This window comes from Siphateles boraxobius, unplaced genomic scaffold (genome assembly GCF_051911475.1).
Source record: "Siphateles boraxobius isolate OS27281-9 unplaced genomic scaffold, OSU_SipBor_1 9, whole genome shotgun sequence".
NCBI lineage: Eukaryota > Metazoa > Chordata > Actinopteri > Cypriniformes > Leuciscidae > Siphateles > Siphateles boraxobius.
Genome location: NW_027509219.1, coordinates 18,799,211 through 18,819,988, shown reverse-complemented (window position 1 = coordinate 18,819,988; position 20,778 = coordinate 18,799,211). Strand labels below are relative to the sequence as shown.

General features: G+C 40.9%; 1 protein-coding gene across 2 annotated transcripts in view; it reads left to right on the top strand.

Annotated features, from left to right (window-relative positions):
* grid2 (glutamate receptor, ionotropic, delta 2) overlaps positions 1–20,778 on the top strand; it is a 475,449-nt gene that overhangs the window by 283,575 nt on the left and 171,096 nt on the right. The window lies entirely within an intron of this gene.

The window sequence follows — 20,778 nt, the reverse complement described above, 5'->3', positions numbered from 1 at the left end:
CCTCTGGCAGCTTATGTAGCAGTGATCCACCTCTCAGATTTAATCAAAAATATCTTCATTTGTGTTCCGAAGATGAACGAAGGTCTTACGGGGTTGGTACAGCATGGGGGTGAGTAATTAATGACTTAATTTTCATTTTTGGGTGAACTAACCCTTTAACTAGTTTACATTGTGTTGTTATGTGAGGCTCACAGCTCCAAGCAGGATATGATGTCATAGTATTTTTAATATTATTGAAAATAATTTAATATTTTCAGTGCTTTTGTGGCAGATTGAATACAGTATGTCTCGATAAATTCACTGTGACACTCTTCTTTTTTTCTTTTTTTTTTTACTATAATGCAAAGCTTTAGTGTTTTCCATTTTGGCCCAAGTCCCTTTCTTTCTATTGGTCATAGTAATTCATTCTGATTGAAAAATGTCACTTGTTTAAATTGGCAATATTTGTAAGGAAGCCATTAAATGGCTTTGCTCTCTCTCTGATAACTCTCTCTGGGAATTAAACCATGAAGTATTGCTTAATCTCACATGCTATTCTCATTCGCCTTTAATTAAAAAATATCCTGTGAAAAGCAATCAAAATCCAATTTTGGTTGAACGTGGAATAGGACAAGAACCATCAGTAGTGGTTGAGACTGCAGGCAGCTGTAATGACTCTTGGGTCTGGGGATGATAAGTTGATCAGGGGAGCTCAGAGTCTTAAAGATACGCACTTCAGCCAGGGAATCATCGCAGGAAATTTAAAACAGTTTATTGTTTTTGTTATTAGATTTGACTGGGAAAACATTATTCTCACAGAGTGTGCTTGGCTACCTTTTTGGTACAAAGTAGCTTGCAGGAATACATTGGAAAGCCCCTTATTGCATGTGCTGCTCATGGATGTACAGTATTTTGAAAGGAGGTCGGTTTCTCGAACATTACACTTCTGTTCTGAATCTATAAACCTAAATTGATGTTTGGAGAGTAAGCTGTTTTTTTTTTAGTGACCTATCAGCTTGCTTAAATGAATGGTGCATTTGTCCTGAGTCCTTCATTACTTGCTGAAGATTTGAAGTCATAATGTACGTTAAAAAACGAAGTACTAATACTAGCCAAACATCTAAAAAAACAAATAAATATTTTTTATAGAATATTTATATATTTAATTTTATTATTTTTTAGCTTTTCAGAGAGGGTTTTGCCATTCTTATATTCAACTACCATTCAAAGGTTTGGGAACAGTAAGTTTTTAAAAATGTTTTAAAGAAGTCTCTCTTACCAAGCCTATATTTATTTGATCAAAAATACAGTAAAAACTGTAACATTGTGAAATAAAATTTTAATTTATAGTAACTGTTTTCTATTTGAATATAGTTTAAACTAATTTATTCCTGTGATTGATAGCTGATTCTTCAGCGGCCACTACTCCAGTCGTCAGCGTCACATGATCATGAAATGAAACATTACTTTCTTAATTTTATCAAGTGTTAAAATGGTTGTGCTGCTTAATATTTTTTTGTAGAAGCTGATATATTTTAAGAATGTAAAACTGTATTAATTAGAATATATTTAAAAAATATTCTTTTTTTTTCAGTTTTATTACGTTACTGTTAAATGTAGTTTACCGTTGTCAATATAAAATGTTTGTGTGTGTGTATATATACTATATGGGCTTTGATTGCATTCAGCGAGTGTGTTCAGGTCTTCAAGCACCACAGCAGGGAAGACTATTAAACATCTGTTGTGAGCGTTTATTACCAGGTCTTGAAACTGAGGCTGCAGTGTTCTGGTTTGTTCAGAAACTGTCACATAAAGGAAGCGTATCTGGCTTATCTAAGCCTTTTGTCTGCTCTATAAAGCTGATTTAAATGCCAGTTCATTGTACAAGAGACATTCTGTGTATAGTTAGAGACAAATTGCTCCAATTAGAAGTCATGTTTCAGCATGCAGCTGTTTCTCAGGTGTTTTATGGTCAATTGTGAACATATTTTACTAAAGCTGGTATTAAATAATGACAAAATAAAGAATTGCATTAGTAGCGGAGCAGTGAGACAGTGCTCCGCCACACACAGTTCATTTGAAACGACCTTCAGAAGTTTTTCAAAAAACAATTCGGCTTTGTCTTTATTGTGTAAGGCTTCAGTGTGCAATACTGTAGTTTGATGAGTCACATTTATTGAAATAATTGATGCTCTCCTATTCTTATTGTAGAAGTCTTTTACAAGCAGAGAAAACTTTAATGTGTGTAAATCTTTCACTGGATTCATACACAGCCCATTGAGCCCCATTAAATTGCCTATATCGCAGATACATTTGCCAAGATTGATGTTTATTGGACAAGAGATTCTAAACATGTAATTTTGGGTCCTGCCCAAACACTCTATTGAAAGCATTATAATAACAACGTTGTTGCATATATTCAACAATTTGGCAATGCCACTCTTAACTTGCTAGCAAACATATTAAATAATTTCTGGATACTGTCCAACACTGACAAAAAGAAAGCTCAAATGTATCCAATAGCATGTGTACTACCTGTCAGAGGAAGTCTGGGAGCGAAGTGAAGAAGTCAGATTGCAAATGGTCTTACTTGGGTGAAGGGTCCCAGGCCAGGCATTTAACAGGAAGTGATCAGCCTCACGGTGGACAGACAGAAGACATGATGGAGGATGTCAGTGAGGCGAGAGGTGAGGACAAGGCTCGACCAGCCGCCTGTCTTTGTGATGTGTGTATGGTGAACAGTCAGAGACAGATGTCCATCACACTTGAGCTGACAAGCTGTCAGAGTATAGAGGGAAACCGTCCACTCCAGTAGACAATTAAGGTATATTGTTTTGATGAAACATGATGCGAAGCCTTGTCTATATGTAGTATACTTATATATATATATATATTTTTTTTTTTAAATCCATATAATTCATTTTATTATTTTATATATTTCACGATAAAACCCTCTTTAAGTCAAGTTTGATAATGCGGTTTGAAATCTTACTGTCAATCCCATAGCAAAGAGATGCTACTTCATTTGTCATAATAAGCCTTCAGAAAATGGTCTTGCGTACAGACACTAGTCTGATGCATCCAAGATTTCAGCATAACCAGCTTTGCCAGATCATTTTCAGTTTGCTCTTCAAAATGAACATTACAGTCCTGTTGTGCTGTGTAGCTTTGACAAAAATCAGCACATTAGTTCCAGAATCCTTCCTCTCGCTACCACAGCACAATATTTATTCATTTATTTACATTCAAAGCCGTCAGTATGAGGCAGCTGCTGTTTCCCATCAGCCCATGGACTATGCATGATTCACAGGCCTCAGTAACTCGTTAATGTCTGTGGTCACTTTGGCTCAAGGTCACAGTGGTGACTGATGGCCCTGTCCTCTCACACATACACAAACACATGCACAGGCACACGCAAACACACACACAGGCAGGCGTGTTTAGACAAGTCTCTCTAACCACCACCCAAGGTCACGCTCACAGAAGCAGACAAACACAGCAGGTGATCTCAGTTGGCACTCGCTGTGACCTTAAGAGCTTTGATTGGATAAGAGGTAAACACAGACAAATGGGAAATTGGAGCATCTGTGTGAGCCACACCAGAAAAATGTCACAAAATAAAGAAAGGCATTACAGAAGCATGGCAAGATAACACATGACTAAAAGGGTGAGGTTAATATCTTTGAAGGTTAAACAGACAGTGATTGCTTCCTCTTCAACAGAGTCGCTTATGATAAAGTTATGTCATTAAAATGCCTCCTGATAGAGTCACCAAGCTTCTTTTTTCATTTACATGAGTTTATATTTGAGATGTTCCTTCAAGGTGACAATTTGGATGTAGACACTCCGCTGAGCTCTTATGCTGATTGACGTATGAGAAACTTTTCTGCTGCTCAGACAAATCCTTTCCACAGCAGCAGGAAACGGAGAGGCTTTTTCAAATACATTATTTAAAATGGAGTACAAGAGATGATGACTGCTCAGATTCATTGTATGTTTTATAGCCGACCTGACATCATTGGTGCCTGTGCCGTGGTGACAGACAACGGGAGTCTTACCAGGTACAAAGAGCCTTTGTGATGAATTGTAATGAGCAGTGCTGCCCTTTTGCCATAGAAATTAACAAAGATTTAATGTGTCAGACTGCATGGTTTTCTAAATCCATAAATTCATATGTGACAATATAAAGTTCTAATGGAAATTATTCAACCTCCATTGCAAATCAGGTTTATTGGCAAAATTTACAGACTTTCAGCTGTTTGCAATGAACAAATCACACAAAAGTAATTGAAATTGCTCAACACAACAAATGTTTCAAGTGGTTTCTGTCATGGTTCTGCCATCATGTCCTTGATTTTTCCTAATCTTGTGGCAGGATCATGACAGACCCATGTTTTGTCTACAAGCACATGGCCTTTTGTTTGGGCCATGTGCTTGTTGTCTCGTTATGTAACTCTGCCCCCTTGTTACCCTCGTCTTATCATTATTGTCTAGTCAGTTTCACCTATCTTCGTCATTAGTGTTCCCTATTTAATCCCCTTGTGTTTGCTGTCTTGTGCCGGTTCATTGTTTGATGTAGTGACATGTGTTGTGTGAATCTAGCTGTGAGTAACTTATTGGAAGTCTTGTTTAAGAGAAATGTTTGTTCCTGTCTTAGTGGTAAGTTTATTGTCTTAGCTTAGTCTAGTCTATCCTGTCTTGTTTTGCCCCATCGTGGGTTTTGTTATCTGTTTTTGTTATTTATAAACCCTTGTTTGAATTATTTGCTGTCTGCGATTGGGTTCATCCTTCATCCACATAACAGAATGAACCGGCCAAGAAGGAACCCAGCAGACAGCGCACCTATTTTCCCTACTCTGCAGCCGTCTGACCCCGAACGATGGTGGCAGTCGGCCATTGCTGACTGCCTGGAAGGCAAGCTTCCTTTCCCTCCTCAGGGTAAGTTGACCCTGAGGAAATACGCCCAGGTCGTGGAGCAAAGAAGGTTCTTCTTGCCGGAGATCCTGGTAAATCGCTACCTCATCGCGGGTCTCAACGTCCCTCCTCCTCTAGCTGAACGAGAGAGACTGGTCAGCCGCCCGTTCCACAGTATTGTGGAGAGTTTGTCTCGGAGGGAGCTGCAGGGTGCTACAAGGTCTTCATCTCCCACTACACTTCCTGTGATCCCTGAGGGTCGTCTGCTAGCCGTTGCTACACATGGGGACCAACCCAGTCCCGCCGCGACTCCTGAGACACCTTCCACGTCCATCAATCTTCATGGTAAGCGTGGAAGGCACCCATCGTGGGAGTCAGCATCGGAGTCTTCCTGCCCGGAATCCTCCTCGCCTGCTGTGAGTTTCCCAGTTCCTGTCACGGTTCCTGCTTCACCTCCTTCTCCGGTCCCCAGTCTGGCCACATTCTCCGCTCCGTGACCCAGGAAGAAGAGGAAGAAGGGAGCTTCTGGTTCTCCATCTCTAGCTCCCCCTGAGTCCACGATGGCTCACCAACCCGCCGCTGAAGTCAAAAGCGCTGTTCCTGGCCCCGCTGCTGTAAGCGCGGTTCCTTTATTTGCAACAGGAGACACAGTTCTAAAACCTGCTGTTGAATGCGCTGTTACCCAGCTGGCGTTGGGGAGGCCCATTCCAGAGACTTGTACTATGAAGGTCGTCTCTGAGTCTTCAGTCATGTCTGCAGAAGAGAAATCAATTCCGCTGCGACGGCTTTGATACAGTTTGTATCAGCCCATCAGGAGATGCCAGTCGTCATCGCTGCCAGAACCCTGTTGGAATATCTTTCCCGTCTTGTCATAATTCTAGATGTCCCAGTCAGTCCTGCCTTTTCCCCAGTCCCTGTTCCAAATGATTCAGAGAGCACCGCTCCCAGTCCAGTTACCGTAAGAAACTGATCCCATGTCTGCATCGAGCACCCACGCCAGCCGCCGAGAGCGCAGCACCCACGCCAGCCGCTCCTTACGGTGGGGGTTCTGCCATCATGTCCTTGATTTTTCCTAATCTTGTGGCAGGATCATGACAGACCCATGTTTTGTGTACAAGCACATGGCCTTTTGTTTGGGCCATGTGCTTGTCTCGTTATTTAACTCCACCCCCTTGTTACCCTCGTCTTGTCAGTTTCACCTGTCTTCGTCATTATTGTTCCCTATTTAATCCCCTTGTTTGCTGTCTTGTGCCGGTTCATTGTTTGATGTAGTGACATGTGTTGTGTGAATCTAGCTGTGAGTAACTTATTGGAAGTCTTGTTTAAGAGAAATGTTTGTTCCTGTCTTAGTGGTTAGTTTATTGTCCTAGTCTATCCTGTCTTGTTTTGCCCCATCGTGGGTTTTGTTTTCTGTTTTTATTAATAAACCCCTTTTTGTATTTGCTGTCTGCGATTGGGTTCATCCACATAACAGGTTTCCCCCAATTCAAGTGAAATTCAACCCCCAATGCAATATTTAATGACTGCTGCATTCTCAAAAATATTCAACCTCTTCATGGTGTAACGACTGAATTATTTGTTGTATGTAACAAATAATCTTTAAAACTCACTCTGGGGTCTATGGATCCTTCCCCAAAAGACCAACTAGGGCAAGAAGGGCCTCAGTTGCCATGACTACCAACAGATAAGACAGTTTATTGCTCTAAAAAAATGTTGTCACAAGGAAAAGCAGAGGCCACAGGGAAGACCCACAGCCCTTAAAACAGATTTTCCTGCATTCATTTATAGACGAACTGATCTATAAATTAACATGCACCCCAGGACATTGTGTGAATGATTATTACGGTCTTGTGTAGTGTATTTTGATACTTTTTTTTGTTGTTGTTGATACTATGTATTTTATGATAGAACCAACGGTCAAGGTAACCTCACCTATACCATGTCTGCTCAACATATTAGTATTACAACAATCTTTGATAGTTTCTTCATCAGCAACCAATCCTGCTGCACATGCAAATGATCACACTTAGAAACAAAGAGACATAAAATCTCCAACAGAGGAATTTTCCCGCTTGGAAATTCCACATTTGTCAAGCCTAACCCAGAGAGGTGTGACTTTTCTTAGGCTTTATAGAGCCAAATTCACAGTGACCTCCCTTTCTTCTTCTTGCTTCTACTGCTGCTGCTTCAGGTTTATGTGTATGGGGGACCCCGCCGCTGTCCATGGGTGCCGGCAGTCCATGACCACATCCTGCCATGTCTTCACTCTCCCAACAGAGTCAGACTGATGTTTCTTCATTCCTACTCGGAAGAAAATTGCAACTTTACCATCACTGAATGGGCAATCATCAACTCTTGGCCTTCTCCGTATCTCTGGGTTGCTGTCCTGTGCATGAAGCCATCGACTCACGGAACCAATGAGATCATCTTCAAAGACGTCACATACTGCTTCTACTGCAAGGGAGATGCAAGTATCAACCTTTTAAAAAGAGGTTTAATAAGCGATAGACGCCTCTTAATGAGGTGCTTTGAAAGAAGAAAGCTGAAGGTTCTTTTCATAAAATTAATTCAAATTAATATTTTCCATAGTTTAATTTCCTGCTTCCGGTTTCATTGTCACTTACAATTTTTACCCATGTATGTGTGATTGTGTGTATGTGTGTTTAGATTAGTTGTATTTGTGATTTAATTAAAAAACTTGTGCAGAATGCGTATAAAGCATCTTTAGTACTTAGTAGAAACCCCATTTGCTGTTATGACCTGCTGCAAACGAGATGTATAACCAGGCACCAGCTTCTGGCAACATTTTTGAGGAATCTTAGGCTATTCTTCATGAGCAATGGCCTCCAGTTCAGTAATATTCTTGGGTTTGCGTGCTGCAATTGCCTTCTTCAAATCCCACCAGAGATGTTTTATAGGGTTCAAGGAAGGTGACTGTGATGGCCACTGTAGAATTTTCCAGGACTACTTCTGCAACCAAGTCTTGGTGGAATTTGAGGTATGCTTGGGATCATTGTCCTGCTGTGATGTCCAAGCTTCAGCTTCCTCACTGACGGCATGACGTTTTCTCTTAGAATTTCCTGATATTTCAATTAATCCATCTTGCCTTCCACGCTGCAGGTTTTCAGTGAAAGAGGATGCAAAGCAGCCCCAGAGGATCACCGAGCCACCACCATGCTTAACTGTTGGAAGAGAGTGCTTTTAAGCATATGTTTAAATATATACCCACCCAGATAGTGTAACCGCTGTTCCATTAACTTTGAACTTGCAAACTATGCTTCCAACAATGTTTCTAGGAACATTTAGTGCCTTCACTATATTTTTGTATCCTGTTCCTTGTTTGTGAAGTGCGATGATATCTTCTCTTAACATTTTGGGCTGTTCTTTTGACTTGGCCATATTTCTATCATGCACTCAACAAACCTAGCCTAGATATTGCATGTGATCTATCTCAAGCACAGCTGATGCAACTAATGAAGGCCTTGATTAGTTGCATCAGATATGTTTGAGACAACACCTGTATTGCAGATTTGTGCTGTTGTGAGGGATTCTATTCAGGGGTTGAATAATTTTGAGACTGCGAAAGTCATTAATAGTTGCAATTTCATTTGAAGTTCGGTAAACCACTTGAAACATTTGTTGTGTTGAGCTATTTCAATTACTTTTGTTTGATTTGTTCCTTGCAAACAGCTGAAAGTCTGTAAATTTTGCCAATACACCTGATTTGCAATGGGGGTTGAATAATTTCCAATACACCTGTAATTATGAGAATCCCCATAGGAAAGGAATATCTCTTTAAAGGAGAACTCCGGTCAATTTTAACATTGAGCTAATTTTTTTGTAAATTTGGAGTGCTGTCAGTACAGAGAACAACTACAAAAATCGGTGTTGCCTACACCGTGTTATCCTCTTTTTAAAATTTGGACCCTGTTGACTTAAATGGGGCACGTTTTAACATCCTTGATGTGTCATTACAAGTGCACAGCCATGTGAGTGATTTTATTCAGAGTGAACACGGTGAATCTGACTGCAGTAGATGTGAAAGATATGAATAAAAGTGATGTTAATTCAGCCAGCTCACATACCTGTATTTAGTTCCTGTTTTCGGTTGAATCCACAGTAGTCGATTGTCGAGTGATAACCACAATCATCAAACTCAAAAACCTCCTCCGTGTGTTCAACATCTGATTCGGATGAACTATCCATTTGAGCTGATATTCTCAGAACACCACACATCACCGTCATCGGCTGACAGCTGACAGTCTGAGTCTCCACTGTTGCTTAATTACCAATGATCGCGCGCACGCACTCGACAATCGACTACTGTGGACTTCGACCGAAAACACATCATAAATACATCATAATCAGCTAAAAAGCATGTGCAGGTCACTTTACTTCCTGAACAAGTGCGCACCCGAGTCCGTGATGCTTTCACATTCACGCGAACCGTGGCACGTGCAACCGAACTCCGCGCACGTCCTCCAGGCAGTATCGGGTTTGGTACCCCAGTGCGCACCCGGGTCCGCGTGACAGACAGCGTTCACATTATTAGCGATTTTTCATGCGAACCGTGCCCGTTCCTTTCCGAGTTGGTGTGAAAGCACCCTAGACTTTTCAAGTAAGCTGTTGAAGTAGCCTTTTGTACACGTTAGCGCCTGTTTGTTTACGCTAGTAACTGCTAGTTAGGAATTCGCCGACTAAGTGACTGAGGGTGCTGAGGGTGCACACTGGCAGTTTAGTTCGGTGATTAACTAACGTTAGCCCAGTGAATAACAACAATCGTTTGTACGCATATGAGCGGATGCTGAAAATAGACAGGCGGCAAAACAAACACATTAATCGATACTCTTGCGGACGCATCGATGCATCGTTTTACATCAAGGTATGCACAATTCACAAAAATAAAATCAATCTATCCTTGTGGAAAGGTTGCTTGGTAGCTAAAAGTAGGTCTAGCAAGTCTTATATTTCTGTAATTCACATAGATCAAATACAAATATGCTGACTGAATAGATTGCTAGTTTATTTTGAGTAGCCAGCTAGCAGTTCTCTAGGCAGTTTGCTGATAATCTAGTGTCTGAAGTAAAATGCTCAAAACATCTCCTGAGAAAAATCACATGGTCAACCTAGTCTTGGTTATTTAATTTTGATTTAGTCTTATTTTCCTTACCTTGTTATTCAAGGCCAGGGCACTTTTTGTACATTTCTGGAACTTTTGCGTGCTTCCACATCCAGCGCAACTACGGATCTCCCAGGAAAATTCATTATATATTGCTACGTACATTTATCCGTGTCACCTACATGCGCATGCGCGAGTGGTGCGCGATCATGGTCAACTGAAAACGAGATTAAGCAGCTGAACAAGAATACGGCCGTGTTTCTATTGTTCTCATCTCAGCTCCGCCGAGACAAAATAGACATGCCATTTAAAAAATATTTCATTTATTGTCGGAAATATGTTTTCAAAAGCATCAATTTCATCAAATTTTAAGTGACATAATTTCCGGTAGGCAAATGACTGCAAACAGGCACATCAGAACACAAACGAGCAGGCTTATGTGCCTGCGCTGAGCCCTGGAGAGCCCCGGCCCAATTTAACCACTGTTTGTATATCAACAATTGGCTTGTTTCTGTTTTATATTTCCTAAGGAATTGTAGGAAAAACATCCAGAGCAAAGTTGATTTTATTGTCTAGATACTCAAAAAGAGCAATGTTTGATTGTATAGTGTTAACACATTGCGGCCCTAAAATTTCCCCACAAACAGTAGTATTGGTAGTAGTAGTCAAACAGTAGTAGTCAAACAGTGCTTGTTAAGCTAAGAGAGGAGAAAGATGACACACTTTAGCCTAATTGAATTTTTTTTTTAAACTCCAGTAAATCTCATAAGCCTTGAAAGAGCAATCAACGAAAACTAACATTTTCATCATCATCATCATCATGAGATAAATGTCTATCATAGTCCATGTTTATTTAACTCAATTCTTTGTTGTTGTTGCTGCAGAAAAATGACTCCCTTTGCACAATGCTGAAACATCAGAAAACCATCCAGTGCTGTGTGAGCAAAGGCTTGTATTTATAGCGCAAGGGCCAGCGCCCTCATCCTCGCGTGATCACCGGGCCACGGCGGTGGCTGATCGGGACGTTACAAGCGGAGATGATTCTTGGAGACGGGGTGGAGGCACTGATTGACGTGTCAGCTTTTTTACTGGGGTGGATGGCCACGGTTGTCAGCTGGCGAGCATTTCAGCTCCTATGATGGATTATTTACAGCTCTTGCGCTACTGTCACTCGGCACATCCTCTGAGCCGCTCCTGAACATTACATGGCCAATTACGCCACTGGCCATTTTCTCATCTCAATCAAATTATTTCTACATTGTGTTTAATTTCAGTGGCAAAGAACTCAGCCGTTTTTACATGGGTCTGTAGAAACAATATATCACCCTGGGAGTCCTGTTGAATGGGCAAACAGGCTGCCATAAAGCAGTCTTTGGAAAATAGATAACACAGCTAGTGCTGGCTTTTTCGATTAAAGTGGAATGAAGGATGAAGAATGAAATTACTCGCGCTAGTATTTCTCTTTAATTCATGCACTTTACTTAAATGGGAAGCTCGCTACTAAGACGTCTGCGGTGGCAAGAGGAGAAGTGCATTGTAAATTCATAAATTTTCCTTTGACTTAGATGGAACCACTGCAGACCTTTATTCGACAGAATGACGGAAGATGTTTTTACTTTTATTTGCGTACATATTTATTTTCGCATTGGCAACAGCATCCAGAATGTCATTGATTGTTATTGATTCACAAGGATGTTATGGATTAATGGAATTGTAATAATTATTACCGCCATCAGCAACTTTTCAAGTTTCAAGCTTGCACTCCTTCAAACCGAAAAATGTACTGCCTCGTTTGGAATTTGCATTTGGATTTACTTGTAGTTTTGTGCCTGTTGCCTTGGGACCGTCTTATTTCAATGCCATGTATTTTCATTTATTTCTTTGCTATTAATGCTGCAAGTAACCCAAAGAGGAATTTGATGAATAGTGACACAAACATGGCATGTGCTGATAAGCTTACAGTCGCTGGATTACTCCCATAATCCTCTTCCAGCTCGTGGTCCCATTACCCACTGCACAAAGACTCGTGCAGGGGTCACACACCAGGTCACGATTGCATTGTCACCACCCATCATACTTTGCTTCTGCCACCATCGGTCAGGTGCAAACAGCACTTTGTTGGAGTGTTAGATGATATCTGGGACCTCCATCTTGTGGCAGATTGCTGGATGTTAGATTGATGTGGTTTTGTCAGGAGGAGAGAGACAACACACTGGCATTAAGTTATCTGGTGTGAGCCCGCAGGGACCGGACTGAACTATTGCACTTATAAAGCGACCTCGTGATTATTGAAAGTGTTGTTTTTTGAGCTGTGCAAGTGTGCTTGGATGTTACACAGGGAATAATGAAACAGAACCAGCATCTGAGGATTTTATGGAGAAACTGAGCCTTGAGTGGATGGGGTTATGAACATTTCCACTCATCGCAGAGTTGCAGATTGTTGTTTTTTTCCTCATAAATACCCATTCTTTGAGAACTAACATCCGAGTTAGGCTCATAAAACATAAAGTACGGTATTATTTGCACAATACTAACAAGGATGATATAGGGGAGTTGAGACATTGTTTTTAGATATTTCACTAAACTTTCCCCTGTGTGTTCTCTTCCCGCCAAGAGTGAAATTACAACCTTAGCATCTCTATTAGGGCCCTGCTGCACAGATTTTGTGTAATGGAACAGAAAAGGTTACTTGTCATTAGGGCTGGACGATAAGGCCAAATTTTATATCACAACATATTTCTTAATTTCGGTCGAAACAATATAATTCCGAAATTGATATGAACAACATAAAAGCCTCAGAAAAACTGCCAAGAATGCCCACAGAGATGTCTGTACCTACAATCTTCTGAAAAATGAATTTGCCAAGTCTATGAAACCTGCTGGAGTCTTTCGCTACTGCACCATAACAAACTACATGAAGCAATGAAATAACCTATCATAACAATAATATTCTCTTCTCAATACCTGCTACAAGACTATGGAAGCATATGGGTAGCAATATTCAATTTTAAATGTAATATGCAAAATGACAACGCAATATGTAAAATTCCAATGCATTTCTGTTTTTAAATTTACATTTGTCATTACATTTGTGCAATTTTTTGTGCAAAATTACAATTAAAATTCAATTATATAATTTACATTTGCCACTTCAATAGTGTTAATATGTAAATTGAATACATATTTTTAACGCTTTTTAAGTTGCAGAATTAAAATTAAAATGTATAACAGAAATGATTAGATATGTTTAACATGTTCAAGCAAAAACTATTTTTATAAGCATTTACACTCACAGTTAAGAACACTTGCGATTGCATTTTCATTAAATATCCCGCAATGAATGTAGCAAAATTCAATGAGCAAATTGAAAATGCATTCCGAGCCAATCACGCCCCTTCCCGCCCTGTCAATTACTGCGTGAAGTTCATGCAAAAAAAGTTTTTTTTGTGCTTGTTTGTGCTTAATTTGTTTGTGCTTAATTTGTTTGTGCCGGTTAAAGTTTTGTTTGTGCTGCTTCTATCGGGGTGGACCTGCTTCAGATGGTGGAACAGATTTGATGTGTTCCCTGCTGCTAGTCGGCACCACTCTCCGGCACATTTTGCAGGGCGCTGAAATAGGGCTGGGCAGTATATCGAGTTTGTACAATATATCGATATATTTGTTTTTACGATATGGAATGAGGCAATACCATTTATATGGATAAAGTAGTTTGATACGAGCACAGTGTGAGCTGTTGCAGCGAAAGTACATAGTAAAATTTGTCCTAAATATGACAATATGGTTCTGATTATAATTTATTTAGTTTCAAAGTATCATTCTTTTCAACATTCCTTATTACTTAATTTTAATCTATGCACCTATAGGGGTGGGCCGGGGATGGCAGGTGTTGGTGGCAATGTAAGTATGTAGATATTTGCCGAGGGCTTCGATTACCTCTTTTTTGACCATACATGTGTTTGCATCCCTGAATGCTACAATATTTTTTTTTAAACAGATTTTCTTTATCCAAATGGAAAAACGTAAAAAGTACCCAGATATATATCGTATATCGCCATTTAACCAAAAAATATCGAGATATGATTTTTTTGGCCATATCGCCCAGCCCTACGCTGAAACCTGAAGTTTATCAGATCTCAGATGGCCGAACCACTTCCATACCACTAAATTAGTCTTTCCTCTCTTATCAAATATTTCGTCTGCTTTCTCTTCACTTGTGGAAGCTCGTTCAGTCACATCTGTATTGCAGTCAGGGGCGTTCATTTTGGAGCTAAAACTTGCCGCGTTGGAGATCAGCCTACTACTGCTGAGCACCGGCTGTGGTGTATGTCTGTGCTGTACGTCATCACGAAAGTAGCCAATTGTGTTCTGCTCTTTCTGACAGCTGTGCGCCTAATGTCAGTCAGTGACAAATGCTGTTATGTATATTGAAATATCGAAAATGTGTTTAAAAATCATATCACCGTAATTGAAAAAAAATAGTGCGATTATATATTGATATTGAATTATTGTCCAGCCCTACTTGTCATCAACATTTTTGTTTGCGATAGCATCTTAACGTCATGTTAAAATAAAAAATGTGTACAAGTTAAAATAAATGTATAGATTTTTAATGAAAGCCATAATGAGAAAAAAGACAAAATTATGAGAATAATCAATATGGGCCATATTATATGTATAAAGTTGCAAGTAAAGTAACATGATATGGGACATTATTCTAAATCGCGTGCCGCAGCAGCAGCCTCCACTTAAGCAGTGCCAAGGAGCTAGTTGCAGGCAGGCCGCCCCGCCCGTCCTGGCCCCCGCCAAGAGGAGCGGCAAAGCCAAGGGTAAGCGGCCTTAGAACGGGCGACCCAGAGATGGATGGAACTGGTGAACGCACCGCTCCCTCCCTCGGAAGAGGCCTGGGTGGAAAATATTTTGTTCCCTTTTATTTGTGTTCCGCCGCTGGCCTTTATACCAGTGGTACCCAAATTTTCAATAGAAGAGCAGTTTCTTCCATCCCTGGGTCCGAAGAGGGCCTGGAGAGCAGTGGGTGGAGAGAATCCTCACCACTCTCATCCGCTTCTTCTATCGCCAGCGGGCAGCAGCGTGCAGTTCGAGAATGCAACCAAGCCTCCTCCTGCGCCTCCTGCCCCGTGGAACCAGGTAAGTGTTGCACAGCACACTCAGACCCTGCTACGGGCCACCTCCCAGAGAGAGCCTCCCGAACCGCGTCCCTGCGTTCCTCCTCGCTGCCCTACTGCGGGTATCCCTATGGTCCAGTTTGTATGGTCTCTGCGAGCCTGGTTAGTACTCCCCAATCCATCTCGCTGGCTCATGGGAACCATCAGGCTCAGCTATGCGATTCAGTTCTCCCGGCGTCCCCCCAAGTTTCGGGCCATCCACTCTACTACAGTGAGAGCAGCCGAGCGGAGCAGCCATGTCTTGCGAGCGGATATCGCAGTCCTACTGGCGAAGGACGCAATAGAGCCGGTTCCTCCAGCCAATATGAGGTGAGGTCAGGGCACTACATTCCCTACAGAAAAGCGATCAGTTATGCGAACACAGGGACCTCGTGCTCATGCACCTCAGCCAGTTGTGTCTTCAGGTCAACTGGGAAAAGAGCAAACTCTCCTCCGTGCAGAGGATCTCTTTTCTCGGTATGGAGTTGGATTCGGTCGCACAGACAGTGCTCCTCACAGAGGAGTTCCTGGGGCATATGCCAGTGGCAGCAGTGGTAACACTGCTCATGCTGCTACATATGAGACCGTTTTAGCACTGGCTTCACGGCCATCACCGTTTGCCTCTTCAGAGACCTCCCACTGCCAGCTGTTTTACTCCCTGACCGAGGGAACACTCGGCATGGACGGACTGGCACACAGCTGGCCCCGGGGCCTCTGCAAATATGTGTTTCCCAGAGTGAGCATACTTGCACAGACCATGTGCAAAGTCAGGGAGGATGAGGAGCAGGTCATTCTGGTGGCTCCCTATTGGCCCACCTGGAACTGATTCCCAAAATGCATGCTCCTCGTGACAGTCCCTCCCTGGCCCATTCCTCTGAGGAAGGACCTTCTGACTCAGAGACAGGGCACCCTATGGCACCCGTGTCCGGACCTCTGAAAACTCCATGTGTGGTCCCTGGACAAGATGCGGAGGTTCTAGGTGACTTACCCCTAGAGGTACTTAACACCATCACTTCAGCGCAGGCACTGTCTACGAGGCGTGCGAACGCCTTGAAGTGGAACCTGTTCGTCTAAGTGTTCTTCTCACCGAGTGGACCCCCGAAGGTGTTCGATTGGGTCCGTGCTTTCCTTCTTGCAGCAACGGTTGGAGCGAAGGCTGTCTCCCTCCACCCTCAAAGTACATGCTGCTGCATTTCAGCATATCACAACCACAAAATAGTAGGAAAGCACGACCTGGTCGTCAGGTTCCTTATGGGGGCGAGAGGGTTAAACCCTCCTCGATCCATCTCCATACGCTCTTGGGACCTTTCCCTGGTGCTCCGAGCACTCCAGGATGCTCCATTTGAGCCTTTGCAATCAGCAGACTTAAAGCTTCTCTCCATTAAGACTTTGCTGCTGGTTGCACTGGCCTCTATCAAGAGGGTAGGGGACCTGCAGGCATTTTCGGTTAACGGATCGTGCCTAGAGTTCGGGCTGGGTGACAACCATGTTGTACTTAGACCCCGGCCTGGCTATGTTCCTACCACTCCTTTCAGGGACCAGGTGGTGAACCTGCAATTGCTGCCCCTAGAGGAGGCAGACCCAGCCCTGGCTTTGTTCTGTTCTGTCCGCGGTCCGCGTCTGTAAGTGGACAGAACTCAAAGTCTCAGGACCTCAAACCAGCTCTTTGTCTGGTACGGAGGCCAGCAGAAGAGAAAGGCTGTCTCCAAGCAGAGGATGGCCCACTGGATAGGGGAAACACAAGGCATGCCCTGCTCGCTCAGGTTGCATGCTCACTCCATGAGAGGCGTTGCATCCTCCTGGGCGCTGGCACGTGGCGCCTAGCTAACTGATATCTGTAGAGCTGCGGGCTGGGCGACACCTAACACGTTCGCTAGATATTATAGCCTACGTGTAGAGCCAGTCTCCTCCCGTGTTCTCACCCTATATGGGTAGAAGCACTGAGAGGCCCGGCTCTGTCGGCTTGCTGCACCCTACTGTGCGCCCTTTTTGCTCCAGAGTGAAAAACCTGTTGAGTCCTCCAACACCCTCGGCCCGGACATGGTGGAGCGACCGGCGCCAGGCCTTTATCCATTGAATCCTTGAACTGGGTCTAGGCTGGGTCCCATATTTGTGACTCTGCGAGGATCCCATATGTGTATTTCTTCCACGGCTGTTCCTAAACGGAAGACCATGTCTTTCCCTTGGGATAAGTCACCCAGTATTCATATGCAGTACAACATTCGGGTTAGTCTGCACTGTGCACTGTGAACTAACATGAACATGAGCATTTTTATTTGCATTACCAAACGTAATAAATGCTGTAACAATACAGCATATTGCTCATTGTTACATTAGTTCATTTGGTTAATGCAATAAATAACTGCACTGAAAAATAAATGTATGTAGGATTTACATAATTTCTCAAATGAATTACTAGACAACAGCTAGCTATTAGCTAATAATAGCACTTACTAACATACTAAATGATAGGATTTATATGCTCTTTCAGCGACAAGAGCAAACCTATTTGAATCAGTCCACATCCTAACCAAATGCTCTACTCTTCTCCACAATGGTAACCCACTGTAATTTAAATTGTTCTAATAATTGCAATGTAATTGAAAATTAAACACAATTACACAATATAAAGTCTTCCCCTTTCCTCATTTTCTAAAAAACACATAAAATAACACTTCATTTCAATATTTATTCTGTCTTAATTCAGCTATATGCAAAGCATGCTGGGAACTAAAAAGCACCGCCCAGTTTCAGTTAATGCAACACAAATCATTCATGTAATCCAACACAAACGGATTAAGTAAACTTTAATTTTACTTATTTAAGCAGATTGAACACAATCAAATTAAGTTTTTGTTTATCGCGAAATTAAAGCCTTTACATTAGTTTAACGATTGATAATTAAGTAAAGTGGAAAATTATAAAGGTTAAGTTAATTAAACGCAATACAATAGTGTTTTGGTGGTAAAAACAAATATATGTGTGTTACTTTAACAAAACATATTTGGGTAAAAAGAACAGTGCCACAAAACCATTTTTTTGAGTGTAGTTTGAGGACACACCCAGATTTAAAAATAATGTAATAAAAAAGAAACCAGCTCTGACCTTTTTGTAAATTCCATGTGGGTGTGCAGAGTAAAAATAATCATAAAATAATAAAAAAAATCTCATTTATCTTCTGCCTTTGCACTTGTTCCACACTTTGCTCAGTGTGGATCAAATGTGGTAATGGAGAGAAATTACTTCCATGTTGCCCGCTACAGCTTCTTGCCTCTGCTGTCAACACATGAGCCTACAAGGCAATTATTTGACTACATTATAATTATTTTATGTTAAGAGCTGCAAAGATGACTGGTTGGGCAAAGAAACATGGGAAATCCTGTCACTTCAACTAAGCAAGACTCAGCAGAGACACGCTTGCTGTTTCAGCTGATCTGTCAAGAGTGCAGAAGCTTGATTATACAGTATAATCTATTAAAACACAGTGATCAATAGCTCTGATAGTTGCTCTTTTTCATGACACCTTGAAGCTTGTCGTGTTTGCTCTAGCTCGCCCTTGAGGCCAGAGCACCAGTTTATAGCCACAATAAATAAGCAGCATATTTACAGTGAGATCAGGACCAAATTATATAAGCAGTTCAGGGTAATTAAGCTAAAGGGGGATGTGAGAAGGATAAAGCCATTGTCCTCAGAAACTAGAGGCTTCTGACCTGTTTCCTTATAGGAAACATGCTGTGCTCCATGTACAGTATATGAAAAAAAAAAAACTGATATGAAAATATCAATGAAAGTTGCAGTGTAAATTATGCGTTTGCAGTACCAAAAAAAATAAAATATATATATATAGTTTTTATTTTGAATTTATATATATATATATATATATATATATATATATATATATATATATATATATATATATATATATATATAGTATTTAATTTAATTTATTTAATTTATTTATTTTTATTTACAATTAAATTTTTTTTTTTTATGCCAATGGCAATGCAAGTTATTTTTCTGCAACATATATGTGGCCAGATTATTTTTTTCTCCTCAAACTACGTCCACAATGCTTGTCATAGTAACAGCGCAAACATGTGTAAGTTCACCATGTGTGAGACATTTTGCCATTGATTTGAAAGGGCAGTGTACATGCACAACAGATGGCAAGCAATAAATAAAAAAATAAATAAATATTCTGATTTTGATCATGCAGACCAAGACGCTTTAACAAAAGTCCAATTTTAATTGGATTTCATACCACCTTTTACTCCTGTAATGTGATTTTTTGCCAAGTAAAATAGGTTATTCAACAAGAAAAAAAAAAAAAAAAGCTGGAATGGAGCCGGATCAACTGTAAGTTTGCTAAAACAATTCCTAAACAGCTGTTTGGCTATTGGTTAACATTATTCAGAAGAAGAAGAGCAAGTTACATTTTGATGGAATATTATAAAAAAATATGTTTGTCTTTAGAATAACATGCACCAATGAATAGTTTAATTAAGGCACTAATATGCATTAAGAAAGTAAATGGGGTCCATTTTGATTTTGTGTTGACTATAATGGACTTTAATGTGATCCTGATGATGTCCAATGAGATTCCACAGAGTGAGTTTTGAAACCTCCTGTCATGTCGAAAGCTTGGCTTGTTTTGTATTTGGTTTTTTATTAGTTTCATTTTTTCCCATGATTATGTAATTATGATTTCACAGCATACCCACATCCAATTTAGACAGTCCCTTTGTTATCAGAGACACACGTGGCATAATTATGAAGCGCGAACAAGTTAGAGTGTTTCTGTATATGTCTTGTGTGTTGCTGTGTGCATTCATCATCTAAACCTCCGTTACAGGAGACACTGTGCTGCACCCTCAGAGATGATGTTATGATAAGTGTTTTGTGTGCTGTGGAAAGTCACACTACAGATGTGAGATGGGCCACCCTCCTGACAGACTCCACACAGTGGATGAATTATACATGACTAAAGCCACAGCTCACAGCGAGGCTGGCTGACATTAAAGCAAAATGGCAATTGTGACACATAACAGTTTTGATGTATTTAAAACGCTCATGCTCGAGCAAGTGTGAGCTAAGTACATAACATGCTGGAATTCACTCTGAAGAATAATGTGCCATGTTGAGGAATTAATCAGTAAACTACCAGAGCTTTTCCCCCCCTATTTTTTTTCTGTCACATATGGCATTCGTGGTTAGCAGCACCGACTGTTTTTCTATGAGATCTTGTGTTGTCAACTTTGCCAAAAGCAAAAAATGGCTGCTCTTTTTCTTCTTCTTTTTGACTGTGCATAGTAATCTCATAATCAATAGAAATATGATAAATAACAATTGCACAGGAAGGAGAGTTTTGTTTAGAAGTTATAAGGTCACTACAATGCGGAAGAACTTGTTGTATATTTTTTAAATATATTCTAAAGTTTAAAATGGTCACTTGAATGTAAAAAAATAGTATTTGTCTTGTTGCTCAGTAAAAAAACAACAATAAAATATTCTGAAAACAATTTCAATTAGTTTGAGATGCAAAAATGGGTAGGATAGTACAACTTGCAGCTTCAGAAAATACTGTATTCACTACCCTTCAAAAGC